The sequence below is a fragment of the Xyrauchen texanus genome, chromosome 30 (assembly GCF_025860055.1).
Source record: "Xyrauchen texanus isolate HMW12.3.18 chromosome 30, RBS_HiC_50CHRs, whole genome shotgun sequence".
NCBI classification, from domain to species: domain Eukaryota; kingdom Metazoa; phylum Chordata; class Actinopteri; order Cypriniformes; family Catostomidae; genus Xyrauchen; species Xyrauchen texanus.
The window spans coordinates 31,195,940-31,212,900 of NC_068305.1; positions in this window are offsets into that span (position 1 = coordinate 31,195,940).

Sequence of the window (16,961 nt, forward strand, 5' to 3'; positions counted from 1 at the left end):
CTGTCACCAGATTTCTCAAACCCAGGTCCATGACTAAAACGCCCCTTTGGTCAGTTTGTGTTAACATTCTTCTTTAAGAGAATTAAGTTTGAGTGGAATAATCAAAAGTCACATCACAGCAGGCACCAATTAATCTGTTCCTTTTGCTAGACTAACCAATTTCGTTATGTCTGAAGGTCATTTTAATGCAGCCTTTTTAAGGGCCCCTCTAACTGAGAAGTGCTAATGAGTTTATAGAACAAGGACATTTAGGGATGTTTCATACTTATGCACTCAATCAGGTGACAAAGGCCAAGAAATTGTTTTAAACACTCCAATCAGCAGAACTGGAGGAAGACCAAATACAATACGAGAGCCATGCTGTGCCACACTCTTCCATCTGGCACTGAGCTGGTCAGAGCCAACCTCACAAAGCCTTAACGCTCAGTCTCGGTAGCACCATAGCTCTCTTCCAAACAAAGTGAGCTGTGTACATACGCTCGCCTTGATTTAATATTTGCACTTTTTAATAGTATGACAAATTTACATTAAACTGAGTTGAGTAATCTTTCACAGATTTTATGAAAATATCATAAATTAAACATTATGTGAAACACTTAAAATTAAATTCTTCCCTTTAATGCTTAAAGATGCACTCAGTCATTTTTTTATTATTATTATTATTATTATTATTATTAGTGTGGTCTCGGACTTACTCTGTCCACTTACCTAGCGGTGTGATTGCAGCATCTTTCAAACACAATAGTTTTCAGCAACCAATGCCATCGTTGAAATGCATTATTGAAAGTCAGCCATGATTAATTTAATTCATTAGTGAAAATGTCCAATAACATCATGGTTATTGAGATAAAGTGAGTAGAATTCGGCTGGTCATGTGATCTCAACATGGCAGCCCCAATGAGGGGACCCTTTCCATGTAGAATAAAACCGCATTTATAAGGTTACTGATGAATGGAGTCTTCATCTCATCAGAGTGCTCACGATTTTATACATAGATTTCAAAATTCACTTAATTTCTTTAGGAGTAAAACTTTTAAAAGAGGAAACAAATTACTGAGTACACCTTTAATTATAATAATGTAGATTATTACTCAATCCAGTTTGATGGAAATTTTCATGCAATATAGTGCATCAGTGCACGTCCACTTTTTCTGCCATCTTGGTTCAAATATTTTACCCATTCAATTATTTCCATATAGATTTCATAAAATTCTTCATAAAAGCCTTCTAAATTGGACAAAGATACAAGATTGTGTACTTAACATCTGCAATGTTGGAATGAATAACTGTCCCATGAAGCATTGCGAATAGCATAATAGAATTGAAAACTATGAAAATATTTTAATAATTATTTCATTTGAAGTTGTTAATTATAAGTATAGAAACAATACATCTTGACAAAACCATGGATTTGCCATGGGCTTGCCATTGTTTGTTTACCACGACTCTCTGATTGGTGGTTCTTTCTGGTCAGAATTCAAGGGTAGGGAAGTTCCTCACCAGGAATTCTGCTATTAAACACCATTTCTAAAACATGAAATTAAAATAATGCAGACTGATCGCTTCAACAGAAGCATATACATATTTCATTACCTTTCATTAACATACTCAGAGCACATGGTAGTTCTTTCTTAAAAGGTTTATAAGTTATTGTTAAAAATCAATCAATCTTTGAAAAGAATTTCTAGGATTCGAACCAGACTTTTGTGCTCTGTTGAAATGAATAAATATTTAAAAGAACAAGAGCTCTTTTTGGAGTGATGACTCAGTTAAATTGTGTTTCTTGCATGAAGTATACAGGAGACTTGACTTCCAACATGTTAGTGTTAGCAATATATTTTGCATGTTGCTAAGCTGATGGCGCAGTACTCAAATAAGCAAAAACAGCACAACAATGACAGGTAAAATATGTGGTATTGCAAGAATGCTAATTGTATTTACAATAAACATTTCTCTTGCTTCATCCACCATTGTTATTTTACAGAGCTTGCCACAGTCCGATCCATCATTGATTACAAATATCATCATTGAAAGACTTTTGTAACAAAGCCAGGCAGATGTCTGACTCATGTGTCTTTGTCAGTTCAACAATTTCCCCCCTTCGAGGACAGCTACAGCCACTCAAGACACCTGTTCATATTTGACTGGAGACTTGAAATTGCTCTCTCCTGTAAAAAAAATTGCTGAAACACTTCACAGGGAAATATTTTTTTTTCTCTTTTATACTGGGAAGAGTGCATTTTGTGCGATGCAGCACAACTGCTGCCACCTCCAGTAATGTACATAATTTGAGTGTCAGTACATTATGCTTGCACGTCTTTAGAAAAAAATATCTTTCCGGTAATTATAGAAATGAAGAAAGGTGAAAAATACATTATTCTGTTTTCCATAATAAAGTGGCCTCATGATGTTCAGCAAAGAAGCAAGCTAGATGTCGTTCTGAAGACCAAAACATTTTGAATAAAAGATGAGGGTTTGAAGAAGGAAGAAAACAGTACACACATTACAGTTCAAGTTTTTGTGCTGCACAAAAGACAAAAGGGGGGGGAGGGGGGTGGCAATATGATACAGCTGTAACAGTATAACAATCAATTTGATCCAATTTGCATAATTCATGTTTTATAACAGACACACTCAGGTTTTGTAATGGTTCTTATGAAAGTAATGTCATTATTATGACTGCTGAGCAAGGACACGCATTTATGATTACAGACAGTCAGAACTTTGGTATCTTATTCACATGATCATTTTCATTAAATCTAGTCATTTATGATTTTAATGCATCTTTTGAATGGAAAGCATGCACATATAGTGAAATCATTTTCAATATTGATTAAACATGATTGGAATGATCTCATGATATTCTTTTGTCTTTCTAATAGTGAAAATAAACCTTGTGATCTTTTATATATTTGCTACATACACACAAACTATTTAGCTATGAATTTTTTCATTCCAAGACATTTGTCACAATGCTGTGACTAAAACTCCACAGCATAATCATTTAGCAGAAGAGTCGCTTCATTTTGTTAGTCAGCTGATGGCTCATGAACTCATCCCTTGGCATTCGCATAGAGTTGTTTTGTGTGCTTTCTTAGAAGTCCCTCTTGAACCAAACTCGTGACTATCAATGGTGTCCATTAATTAGTGTGGTAATGTGCAACCCTTTCAAATTCAGCTATGGCCAATCCATGGAGCTAGTTTCAGATCTATTCCCAGGTTATGTGGTAGTTAGGGTTGCCAAAATAAGGAAAATGGAGGAAAATAAGGGACAAACTCAGTTTCTTTTATGCCTCCTACACACTACATGACTTTCAAAGATGTTGGATTGTAGTACCATTCATATTACACAACTGTCTGTCTTGTCATGGAAGTCATAGCGTTTTCAAATTTCACGACGAATCGGCGACAGGGGTGAACACATTACAAAACATTTCACTATTGACAAATCCCTGACGACTTCAAATTACGTTTCACAACAGAAAACACACGAGAAGTGATACGAGATACTAAAACAAATGCATGATCACATGTTATGCATTTCAGAATATGATGTGTATGTTTTTAATCTCCACAAGTCATCAAATATTTTATTGGTTACAATATGAAAAAGTACCTCCTTCTGAAATATCGACCTATTTGCTTACCTGACTGTCCAAGAGAATTGGCAATTTCTCTCCAACTATTCTCTTTCTCCACCTGGTTGTGGTACAGTTCAGAGGAAACATCAAATGTTTCCTGCCAATGTTCGACTAATTTTTCCTCCATTTCTTCGGTCCAATGAGAGTTTCTTGATACTGCAGCCATGCTAGATGATGTTCTGTTGCAGGTACATCAGGACTCCTCCCACTGAAACTTCCCATGCCCTGTATCTTGCTCTCTCATTGGCTGTAGGTCAACGCTGCTGTTGTATTCAGTCAAAACATATTTCACATTGCACGATTGGGAATCGCAGACAGGTCCAGATATTTAACACTCTAGATTTCTCGCTGACATCGGCGACGCTCCTGGGCTTCTCTCAAATCTTTGATAGTTCATACATTGCGATCGTCGTTCACTGGAGCAAGCACCGAGCGAAGATCGGGCTTAAAATCGTGTAGTGTAAACTCAGCATTAGGACAATAATGGATGCTTTATATCATTTAAGCCAAAATGACAATAGACTCACTTTCATTGCATGTTTTTGCCATATGATTGAAGTGATGGTGACTGAAGCTAATGTTCTGCCTTACTCCTTTTGGGTTACATGCACCAAAGAAAGACAGAAACTCAAAGGTGTTTACATAAGTGTAAATGGTGACAACATTTTCATTTTGGGTAAACTGTCCCTTTAAGAAGACTATTGGTGGTGGGAAGCAACTATATTGTAAACAAACCGAAATGCTACATAATCTAAAATACATTTTCAAGTGCTAAAATGCATTTGAGATGCAATTACTTTTTGTTCTTTTGCTAAATGGCATACATTTCAATGTAAAACTACGCTTGACAAACTTAGTGTTTGCAAATCCCTAAACCAGTGAGAATTCAGATTAATACAAAAGAGCAAAACAGCACACCAAGGAAGTTATACACATATAAAGTACATGAAATAAACATTGTTATCTCTCATGGAAAGATCTAAGTATGTGTCTAGGCCACATTTGTATATGTATAGCAGTTGTAGCTTTATCAGTAAAGATTCAAATCTTTGTTGTCATCTATCACTGTGAACCCTTTCATCTGGGAGACATCTGTCAAAGCAATATCTATCTCTGTCTTAGCACTTATGTCTGTCCACTGAAACAGAAGGCCACCCCATTGCTTTACGATGTCATGCTGCTTTCTTCTCTGATTAAATTATTGGATTTTCCAGAGGTTCATCTTAAGCACATTTATCAACCGCCTATAATTCATGAAAACACAGAATGTTGCCATGTGACAGGAAATGCATTTATACAACTTTGATATTAACCTCAACAGTATTATTATTTTTCCCTCATCCTAGCTACTTTATGGTGGGCAAGGCCATTAAATAATTAAGTACAGGTTTTAAATCCACAGACTGAGTTGCTTTAGAGATCTCAAATGGTTAGCCTATGGATATTATGACTTTGAGAATATTGGAAATTGTTTTGTTTTGTTTTTTGTTTGTATTTTTCATTTAAAATATGATCTCTCAATTTCTCTCTCTCTCTCTCTCTCTCTCTCTCTCTCTCTCTCTCTCTCTCTCTCTCTCTCTTTCTCTCACTCACTCACTAACTCTATCTCTCTCTCTCTCTCTCTCTCTCTCTCTCTCTCTCTCTCTCTCACTCACTCTCTCTCTCTATATATATATACAGTTACAATAACAACTCAAGACAGAGCTTGCATTACAAGGAATATAAATGTACAAAACCATAAATTATAATGACCTTAACAGTATTATTATTTTTCCCTCATCCTAGCTACTATATGGTGGGCAAGGCCATTAAATAATTAAGTACAGGTTTTAAATCCACAGACTGAGTTGCTTTAGAGATCTCAAATGGTTAGCCTATGGATATTATGACTTTGAGAATATTGGAAATTGTTTTGTTTTGTTTTTTGTTTGTATTTTTCATTTAAAATATGATCTCTCAATTTCTCTCTCTCTCTCTCTCTCTCTCTCTCTCTCTCTCTCTCTTTCTCTCTCTCACTCACTCACTAACTCTTTCTCTCTCTCTCTCTCTCTCTCTCTCTCTCTCTCTCACTCTCTCTCTATATATATATATACAGTTACAATAACAACTCAAGACAGAGCTTGCATTACAAGGAATATAAATGTACAAAACCATAAATTATAATGACCTTAACAGTATTATTATTTTTCCCTCATCCTAGCTACTATATGGTGGGCAAGACCATTAAATAATTAAGCACAGGTTGTAAAAACAGATTAGAGTTAATACTTGTCTCCTTAAAATAATGTAAAAAAGGGCTCCATTATTTAGTAAACAGGTAGGGCTCCTTTCTGATTTCAAATGTTGTATTTTCAAGCTTAAGATCAGACATTAGGTCCAAAACACATCCACGATAGGATAGCGGAGATGGTAGCTTCCAATGAATAAGTCTTCTTTCCAACAGTGTAGAAAGTGCTATATTATCCATCTTTAAAACTGTTAGTTTACTATTGTCCTAAAGAATACCGAATAGAGCTGTCAAAGAGTTGGGTCCATTACCATAGCAAAAATGTCTGAAAAGCTTCTAAAATTTGCCCCCAAAACCTTAATAATATGGGCAGGATTAAATAAATAAATGAATTTACATTGTGATTTTGTTGCACACTGAAGAAGGCACACGCCGAAACGCGTCTGTGCAAAATAAACAATATATGCATAGTGCGGCCACTTTTTCTATTTTATCTATTCAATAAATATCTGACCAATGGTAACTAAGCCTTGTGCTCTCCAGATATTAAAGGTCCCATCAAAAATAGATTGGTGCAGCTGGAAAGAGACCCTTGAGTCCTTGTGCTTGGTGAAACTGGGACCAGATCCTCAGAGAATGCTTAACCGATGGGTTCTTAATCAAAATACAGTAAGTGGGAGGAATAGAGGAGCAAAGAAAAGATGCACTGTGCGCCCGGGTCGCAAGCTGTCTTCAAGTTGAAATGAGGTTCGGTCAATTTGATCTGAGGTGTCAGGTTTATGTGTGGCTGAACTCTCCCACAGGTGTCCTGTCTCGTTTTGCCGTCTGTTGCGTGGTGTTTGCCTCGTTATGTACACTCAGGCTCTGTTTAGTGTGGGAATGCGTGGCATTGCTTTGATTGGCGTTGCTACACATTCTCTCGCCTTGTCTATCAGTTGGCATGAGTGTATATTTCCTTATTGTCTTGGCGATGTGCGCTCATGCCATTCGGGTGCTTGTGTTTTGTGAGAGCTCTGTTTTGTTTCTGTATTGCCGTGTGTTTCTCAGTCATGCATCATACCTCGCCCTCCTTCTTTGCCCATTATTAGTTAATTTGTCTCACCTGCCCTGCTTGTTAATCTGTTTGATTTCCTTCCCTATTTTAGTCTCCTTGTGTGTGCTGTCTAGTGCCAGTCCGTCTTGTTTTGTGTCCGTGTTGATGTTGTGTTCTTCCCAGTTCCTGCTGGTTCTGGTAGGTCCTGTGTTTTGCCCCATTATCAAGTCCAGTTCATTTTTGTCATTACCACTCATTACCTGTTTTTTTTTCCCATCGGGGTAATTTTTGATTTACTTTGCTTTTGGATCCTGCCTATGATTCTCTGCTCAACCTTTGACAGATATATTGAAGGAAAGAAGTTTGATGAATTCTTTATCTGTTAAAAGATTCTGATTAAGTCACCATTGATGAGGTTTAGGTGGTGTCTGTGGAAATTGAAGTCTTACAACAAATGGAGCATGATTAGAAATTACTATGCAATTACTATATGAGCAATTTTGAAGATAAGGAAGAAGTTTCTGATCTCTGAAAAAATAATCAATTTGAGAAAGGTCTGATGTACAGGAGAAACACAAGAATATTTCCTTGTAGCCGGATTTAAAAAAACGGAACGCATCACAAACAACATATTTCTGCATGAAAGATTGAATGATTGCAGCACATCTTGAAAGTGCTATAGCTTTCCTTGAGGATCTGTCCAGCCATGGGGACATCACACAATTAAAATCACCATCTAGAATTAATGAGAGAGAGTGCAGGTTAGGAATGAATGACAGAAAATGGTAAATACAAGTAGCATCATTGGAATTGAGTGCATAGACATTTGCAAGAATTAGGGGGTTTGAAAACAGAGTTCCTGTTATAATAACATATCTGAACTTGTGGTCTGCAATAACTTGTGATTCTACAAAGGGGGCAGATTTATACACCAGAATGTCACAAACCCTGGACCTAGAATGAAAGTGAGAATAATAAGCTTGCCTCACCCAGTACTTTTTCAATCTAAAATGATCTGAAGAACAAATTAATTCTTGAAGAAACACAAAATTTGCCTTCAGTTTTTTAAGATTATTTAAAACCTTATTACGTTTAACTGGTTAATCAGACCAGACAATTTATAGAGTTGTAATAATGAAACCCCAAAAACATGGAGATAACATACACACACACACACACAAAAAAATTAGTAGAAAAAAAGGATCAATCAAATATTGCATTCTTGAGTTACAGTACATGGAAAAATCCATGCATGTGAACTAAGCTAACACTCCCCCAACTGAAGTGTATGCTTCCCTGAGGAAACACACCAAAATGCATGCAAGTTATAGTGGTTCTTACCTCGAACGTGACTCCACAAACCAAAAGACATGTACCGCAAGTATTACATCTTGATATAGAATAATTCAAGGTTCAAATAAAATCAAGACAGGTATAATTAACTACACAATCAAAAAAATAAAAAAAATGCAACACAAGCGCCCAAACTGACTAACTGAATTACAGTTAGATAGAGCTTTCACCAAAGAAAAAAATCATTGCCTTTAATGAGTCCAAAGCCAAGCATACCTTGTACCCATTTACTCAGGCAGGTAATTGGTGTTGTCTCACAAAATCAATTGCCACTGTCGGGGTGTCAAACTTGTGTTCGATGCTGTTCTGCGTGATTCTGAAGCTGGTGAGACCTTTGAACTCAACTGTCGTTTCACCACATAATAGGTGGCGCTTTTCCTGGCAATGAACTCAGTTTTGTCCTTGAATTTGAGCTGTTTGCCCTGATCTCCTTTCACAGAATATCCTTTTTAATCATAACAATGAAAAGAAATCATGAAAGCCCGTGGCTGTTTACACTCTGCAAGTTTCGGTGCAAGGGTGCAGAATGCGTGAGCGAAGAGAGGAGGTTTAGGGGGGTCGAATATGTCAGCCAAAGCCTCTGCCACAAACTTCGTTGGTTGTGGGCCTTCCAGACCCTCTGAGAAGAGGTTGCTTCTCGGGAACGGCACTCTTAAGTCGATGCATTTAGCTTGTAATGCAGCTACCTCCTTCTGGAGGGAAACAAAATTTGGCTCGAGTGAGTGTAAACTGGTTGTCCAATCTGAGGTAGCAGACTCTAGACTAGTTATGCGCTCTCCTTGGGTTTTAACATCTGCTTTCAAGGACATTTCACCTCTAATGGTGGAGGTGTGTGCATCAAACTTTTCATAGTTTCCACTCTCCAGCGTTTTAATTGCAGCCATAATCACGACGCTCTCAGGTGAGGACAGCTTGTCGCATTTAGATGATTTCGGCAATGAGCCACTACTAGCAACAACTTGAGTCCATCTTCTTTTGTCGTTGGCCTTTCGTAGACATGATATGAACCCGGATAAAGGCAAAAACATTTGGTAGAGTTGTTGTAGAAATCACCTATGATTGTGCAAAATGTAAAAGATAGCGCTGTATAGCATATCGAGGAAACTTTTAAAAAGTGGTTTGCAGAGCTCCCAACTTTGCGACCTCACATGGCAGACGCTAAACCGGAAGTCAGAATATTTGTGATTGTTTTTATTTTTGGGGGGCTTTAATAATAAGTACCTTCAGGATCTATCTGTGCTTTAAAAAGATGTTTTTGGCACTTAACCTAGTTAAATCTAGAGGACAGCTCATACATATTGTGGCGACGGTGACAGTCACATGTTACATAATGGTTTCAGATGTTGCTTTGATTTGTACCATGGTATTGAATGATTTCCATATTGACATACCATTGTATATATATATATATATAGTACTCCAAGGTTATTTCCAGTACTACAGTGCATTACCAAGGTACATGCCCAACAAACCTTTTTTGTTAACCTTTTGTTTCTTTTAATATAAGGATTGGAAAATACTTATAAGCTACTTGTAAACTTAAACTTCTAAATAAGGCTTTGCCTGAGGACTGGACTGGCATATGCAGGAGCGAATTGATTTGAACAAAATGTACTTATTCACAATTAATTATTGTTATTTTTTGGCATGCCTTGTATGAAAAAATGTTATTTTACAACATGCCACTTGATTATAATTATCTCTAAAAAAGGTTATATGTATTTTTGGTTTTTGTGTTTTTTGCCATAGATAGTTGTAAGGTTATCTTATTCCTCAGGATGTTGTTTCTCATTTAGTTGTAACTTGCCTTCTGGGGCTTGTTTCATCCATATCAGTTAATTATTTTGGTGAGGGTTCCTTATTACATGCATTTTGTGGATAAGTGGCTGTATGTGCACTTCCTTTCAGAGGATATGTCTTTAAACTAATATTTTCTGGGTTTCAGCTCCAGAAGTGAGTGATTCTGAACATCCATGACTAACAAATAAATTGCAATAGTCACAGAATAGACATTATTAATTGTTAAGGGATAAAACAGATAAGCTCAATAAATAGAATCCGTTCTGTCTGAACATTGCTTTGGCACAAGGATGTTATCCCAATGTACAGTCATATACCTATGACTAATTGATTTAGTCCTAAAAGATGAAGCATGGCAACTCAAAGATGCGTAATACCGTTGAATGTATTCGAATTTCCAGTGCTTATGAATGCATATTTCTCTCTGTGTCTCCTTTTGGTGCAATGAGTCGAGTCTTAAAGAGCATTGAGGAGTGAATCTCTTTTGATCCTCTTAAAAAATGGATGTTATATTTGACCTTTTGTGAACTAGAAGTAACATGCTACCAATCACACAAATGTATCTTGTATGCATGCCTGGCTGTCCTTAATCTGCCTTAATCATGTGTCATGACTTTACGATCCGAACAATGCCTCAGATATTTAAAACGTGGTGGCAGAAAATGCCTCTGTTTTTTACATTTAATATGTTTCATAATATTGTATTCTTGGCCTAGTGATGTATGGGTTGTAGGGGTGTGCAGCACAGCCATTATCTGTATTTGTATCTTTTTTGTTACTATAGCAAAATGATCTGTCTCTGTATTCGGACAAAACTAAATGTGGGCGGGGCTTAAACCAGAAGTGCGACAAAACTAAATGAAATACCCCATTTTAAAATGTAACTCTATTACATATTTAGTTTCTAAATAAATAAAATATGCCTTGTATATGCCTATTCATAATAATAGCCTAATAAAATAATCCTAATAATTATTACTATGAGTATTATTATTGTGCTATTATTATTTCATTATATTATTATTTTATATTTTTTTCTTACCCCAGATGAAGCTGAATATGTAGGCTCATGAACTGTAGAATATGTTGTTAACTGAGGCACGAGGTGTCAAGCAATTGTGAAATGTCATGCACACATTTTGCAGGGCAATGCCGCCTTAGACCCGGCCATGGGTCAACAGAATATTCGAAAAAGTGTGCACATTAAAAAAAAAAAAGAAATTATATTTTTATAATATCATGCTAGCTATTTTTCTCACAAAGTATACTCAATGGGTCTTTATTCAGGAAAATTCATAGCTATTTTACATTTATATGAATGGAGTCGCAGCAAGAGCATCATCATATCTGGGATTCCCTGACATCATAAATTTTGATAACTCCTAATATCAAGAATTTCACTGAATTCAGCCCTGAAAACTCTTAATATGAGGAAAATACTCTCAACAACTTGAAACAGTGGTAACATCAAATTCTACTTTGATGGTAGATGGTAGACAGCTGTATTATCTTACATAGAGCCACTAATATAAAATTAATCCTATCAGTGTTTATTGTGCTATGATATACTGTATTGTGCATTATTTACAGCTGCCTTTGTATTTTACATTACTTGAGATTGATTTATTTTTATAGGTAAAAGTTATTATTGTCCACATTGAAAATGTATTTAATTGATTCATAAGTCTGTTTTTAAATGGTTAGAAAAAAAAGCCCTAATAAAAGTTGAAAATGTCCCTGAAAATCAATTCCAGGGAGCAAATATTGACCGATAATAAAAAAGTTGGTCATGCCCTAATACATCGTTTAATGGAAAAGCGTGTTATCCATAAAAAAGGTGGGTTTCTGTGTGTGAAAGTATACAAGCATATCCAGCCCCACAACTGGCATGTGTGAATCTGCTAATGCAGTTCTCTGATAGGTTGCCAACACTTCCATCATTTTCTTAACAAACTACCATTAAAGGTGCAAATGGACCATGTTCCAAATATGCTACTGTATCCTTTCCTGACAATGAAACTGCACTCAACTTTAAATGTAAGTTTACTAACATTCTGCAACTTTTCCAAAGTGTGGACATATATTATAAGATTTATATTATATTAATGAAATGACTAAATCAAACCTGTTCTTTTATATAATATCATAAGTATGGACAGTAGTCATACATAGATTTACAATGGCCCACGAAAACTAATTGGGTACTTTTGTGGGACTTAAAATGGATGGATTTCTTTGCATTAAAATAGAAACATCCATTCAAAGCAAGTGGCATTTATTTTAAAGACATATAGCACTTTAACACTGAGACTTTGTTGGGTATTATTAAATGATGAAACAATAGAAACATTTTTAGAATTAAGATAAATTATTTTGAAACTTTGTGGTTTTCAAACTGGAACATTAAGTATAGTTTAAGTGATTCACTACATATGTGGTTACTCTGCTGGGACATCTGTATGAACTTGAAGGGAGCTGATTTCATTGATATTTTCACAATTGACCAGATAATGTTGGGCCCATTTAACATTTTATATACATGAAAACCTATATAGGTTTTAAGCTGTAACATTATTGTGCAGTTCTTTAACTGTTCAGTAAATGCAAGTACATTAACAGGCAAAGTCCTTTAAAACCAGCTCCAATGCCCAAATTACTGCCAAAAAGACACTACAAACTTCCACCATATGATAGCTCATAATGTCTTTTATAGGGGACATACATCTGGACTCACTAAAATAAAAATGATTTTTTATTTGGAGCCGATGACAAAGATGTACTTGGGATAACTTTGCATGTTTGATATGTGCATCCTTTGCTTCATTTTGCCTTTTGTTTAATTTCTTAAGTGTATCTTTTTAGTCAAGAGGCCTGTTTAAAATTATAAGAGTAATGCAATCATTGAGTTTAATTATGAGCTTATGTTCAGGTCACCTACTTGGATATTCAATTTTGCCAAGGGCATTGAAAGTTAAATGAATACAAAATGTGTGTATATATACATATATTTGAAGACATTATCAATATTGCATGTGGATATACTTACATTACTCTATGCAGAGCCATTAAAGCATATTACCATAATTCAATATGAAACCACTGCTTATGTTAATAGATTAATACACATACTGTAGATTATAGCATTATTCTAACCTTAGGACTAGCTTTTATGGAATTACTGTATGGCTCCTGGTGAATAAAATCAAAGCAAATAAATAAGATTCAAAGAAGAGTAGCTATAGAAACTTTCAGATAAAGTTTCATTGCAGTGTCATTCCAGGACATCTGCTGTAAGTTTTCAAGAGTTTGAAATAGCAAATGGGGTGTGAATAATGTGGACATTCAAGTGGCATATGTGAAACTGACATGCCTCCCCAGGCGATTAAAGCAGATACAAGAGGCTTTTATCTCGTAAAATGTATTAGTTAGAGTTATTGGCCGTTCATAATATCACATTTCAATCTTTTATCTAACAGTTGAAACTCAAAACAAACTTTACAAACCATCTCTGAGGTCATTGTTGGCTGAATAAGGAAGAAAGAAGCAAAGGTCATGTGAATTTGTGCTAAGTAAAATAAAAGGCCGCTACTGACCGAGTGCTTGAGTAAATGATAGGAAGACTGCATCTGTGACCTGCAACCCCTTGAGCATTTTCACCAAAATGCAGCTGTTGAATGACGTATTGTATAGCCAATTATAGTTTTGGTTTCTTTACCATCTGGATAGAGAGGAAATATGTGACAGAATAAAGCATGTTGCATTTTACATAACAGGTCGTGTTATGTGTTTGACCGGTGTTGTAATATGTCTGAATTTCATAGTATTTGGTATTATCTCTTTTTGTTCTAATAACAGCATGCACTCAAATCTGTGCAAAACCTGATGATCCATGTTATCCCAGCACAAGGACCACCTTGTGTGATTCAATGGACACCAAGAAATCCGACATTTCATACAGAGTAACAAACTTATTGATTAATGACCTAGAAATAGATCCCTCTAACATTATTGGCACATCAGACCTTAAAATATATGTGTCACTGGCCCTACCAATGATACTGACTCTCTGCCATTCCTTATTTACCTCCTGAAAAATTTAAACACAATCTGAACACAGTCTACAAAGCTTGATTTCCTTGTAACTTGGTCTGGTAAAGCCAAGGGAAAAGGTCTCTTTAAACCTTTTGATTCTCTTAAAACCTTCAAACTTTTGACCTTCGAAGTCCCCAAAATTCTTACTGACTTAAAGACAGGAAATAAGATTTTGTGGTTCTTATGGAAAATAAAAGTATAGTAACAATAAACGGTTGCAGTTATTAAAGAAAATGTTTGTTCTCATGTATATTTTAATCTAATGCCCTTTCAAATGACTGTTATTTTCCCTCTATTCCTTCGCTGGTTCTCTCTAATTGCATCTCTCTTTTATTTAAAATATCATTAAAATATGTGTATTGTAAATAATATAATTATATATTCTTAAAATAATTGTTTAAGAAATAAAATGATACAAATGCAAATGGGGCAACAACAAAAAACCCCTTGGTGTCCCCTTCAAAAATTGCTCTTGAGAATTGTTATGTTTATTGTCCCCCCCAACATTTTGATGAACTTTTCGCCACTGTCAAGATCTACGTAGACTTGGACTCACTTATACAATTGTTTTTCTTTCTAAGTCTGCAATCCTTTTTTGCAACTCTTCATCTAAAAACTAAAAATGTTCACACCTAGAAACAGTAACAAATTTCAAGATACCATCACCATGATATCTGAAATGCTGCAGTGGACCAATTGAAATGTATGTGTTTTTTCCTCATTAAAAAAGTTTTACACCTAAATAAATTAATTGCAACATATACAATTTATATTAAACATATATATATATATATATATATATATATATATATATATATATATATATATATATATATATACTTGAGCCAAATCATTATGACGACTCACAGGTGAAGTGAATAAAGTTGATCATCTCCTAACAAGGGCACATGTCATGGTCTGAGTAGATTAGATGGCAAGCGAACAATCAGTTTTCGTTGTCAATGTGTTGAATGCAGGAGAAATTAGCAGGAGTAAAGACCTGAGCGACTTTGACAAGGGCCAAATTGTTATGGCCAGATGCCTGTGACAAAACATCTCTGAAACTGGAAATCTTATGGGGTGCTCACAGTCAGCAGTGGTGAGTACCTACCAACAGTTGTCCGAGAAGGGACAAACCACACACTGGTGACAGGGTGCTGCTGGGTGCCCAAGGCTAATCGATGCGCAAGGGTAACGAAGGCTATCCCATCTGCTCTGAACCAACAGAAGATCTACTGTGGCACAAGTCACAGAAAAATGTAATAATGGTTACGGGAGGAATGTGTCGCAACACAGTGCATCACACCCTGCTGCGTATAGGCCTGCTTAGCTGCAGACCTGTCAGAGTGCCCATGATGACTCCTGTCCACTGTTGAAAGTGCCTACAATGAGCATGTGAGTGTCAGAACTGGACCTTGGAGCAGTGGAAGACAGTTGTCTGGTCCCGTGAGTCCCATTTTTGTTTTAAATCACGTGGACGGCCGTGTACGTGTGCATGAGTTCAAGCGTGAACATGATAAAGAGTTCAAGGTGTTGCCCTGGCCTCCAAATTCCCCAGATCTCAATCCGGCTGAGCACATGTGGGATGTGCTGAACAAACAAGTCTGATCCACGGTGGCTCCAGTACTTCCAGTACTTGAAGGATCTGCTGCTAATGTCTTGTGCCAGATACCACAGGACACCTTCCGTGCTTTGGAGGGTCGGCATTGTTTTGGCGGTACGCGGAAGACCAACAACATATTAGGCCATAGGTCATAATGTTTTGGCTCATCTGTGTATATAATCTCACAGGAGATGAAGACTCCAGTCACATCAGTAACCTTATAAAAACTGTATTATTCTATATGGAGAGGGTCCCCTCATGGGGGCTGCCATGTTAAAATCACATGACCAGATGATAACTACTTGTTTAATCTCAGTAACTGCCCTGTTACTGGACACTTTAACTCATATATTACATAAATCACGGCTGACTGTGAATAGTGAATTTCTACTAAAGCAACTTTAACGTAAAAGTCTTGAATGATGCTTCATCCACTCCCCGAGGTGTCAGTGTGAGTTCAAGAAAGTATAACCAAAATAATTTGGTGTCTGCATTTAATTGCAGATAGAACTGCCTTATATATAGGCCTAATTTTTTTTTTTTTTTTTTTTTGCTTTTCATCGATATTATAAAAAAGTTTTTTTTTTACATTACATTATAAGGGAGTTTCAAAGGCCCAAACAAACAACTTTATTTCTCTACTTAAAAATGTGTTTGCTTAAAGGTGACGAAATATGTTGTAGCTCAATCTATAAATTAATAACAATTCAACCCTCACAGGGCTGTTATTTAATGTTTACCTCTCTTAAAGCATGTTCAGCCTATATTGTGTCGCCCTAAGTTCATGTACAATATAATTGCATATTCATTACATTAAATGCCCTACATCATCTACTTAATATGAAAGTGTTTTGATGTGCTGCACTGTAGCCTATTGCTTATACACGCATATTTTTTATGAATTATAATAGATAATGTATTAATTATATAAATTTTATTCACGGTATAGTAATAATATTGGCACTTCAAAGTGTTCCGTTGTTTTGTTGATGTGTGGCGACCCCTTGCAACTCTGTCACAAACAAGAGGAACTGCCTCATAATAGCCATTGTTTATTTACGTTGTCACCACATGATTGACACATCTGTCAATAAAGGGGGCGGATCGTACTGTGTAGACTTTTCGGTGTTACATGTGTTGTGAGTCAATCAGACAGACTGGTGGAGGAAATTGTAAAGGACTGAATGGATTTCTAACCCACCACTTAATTGA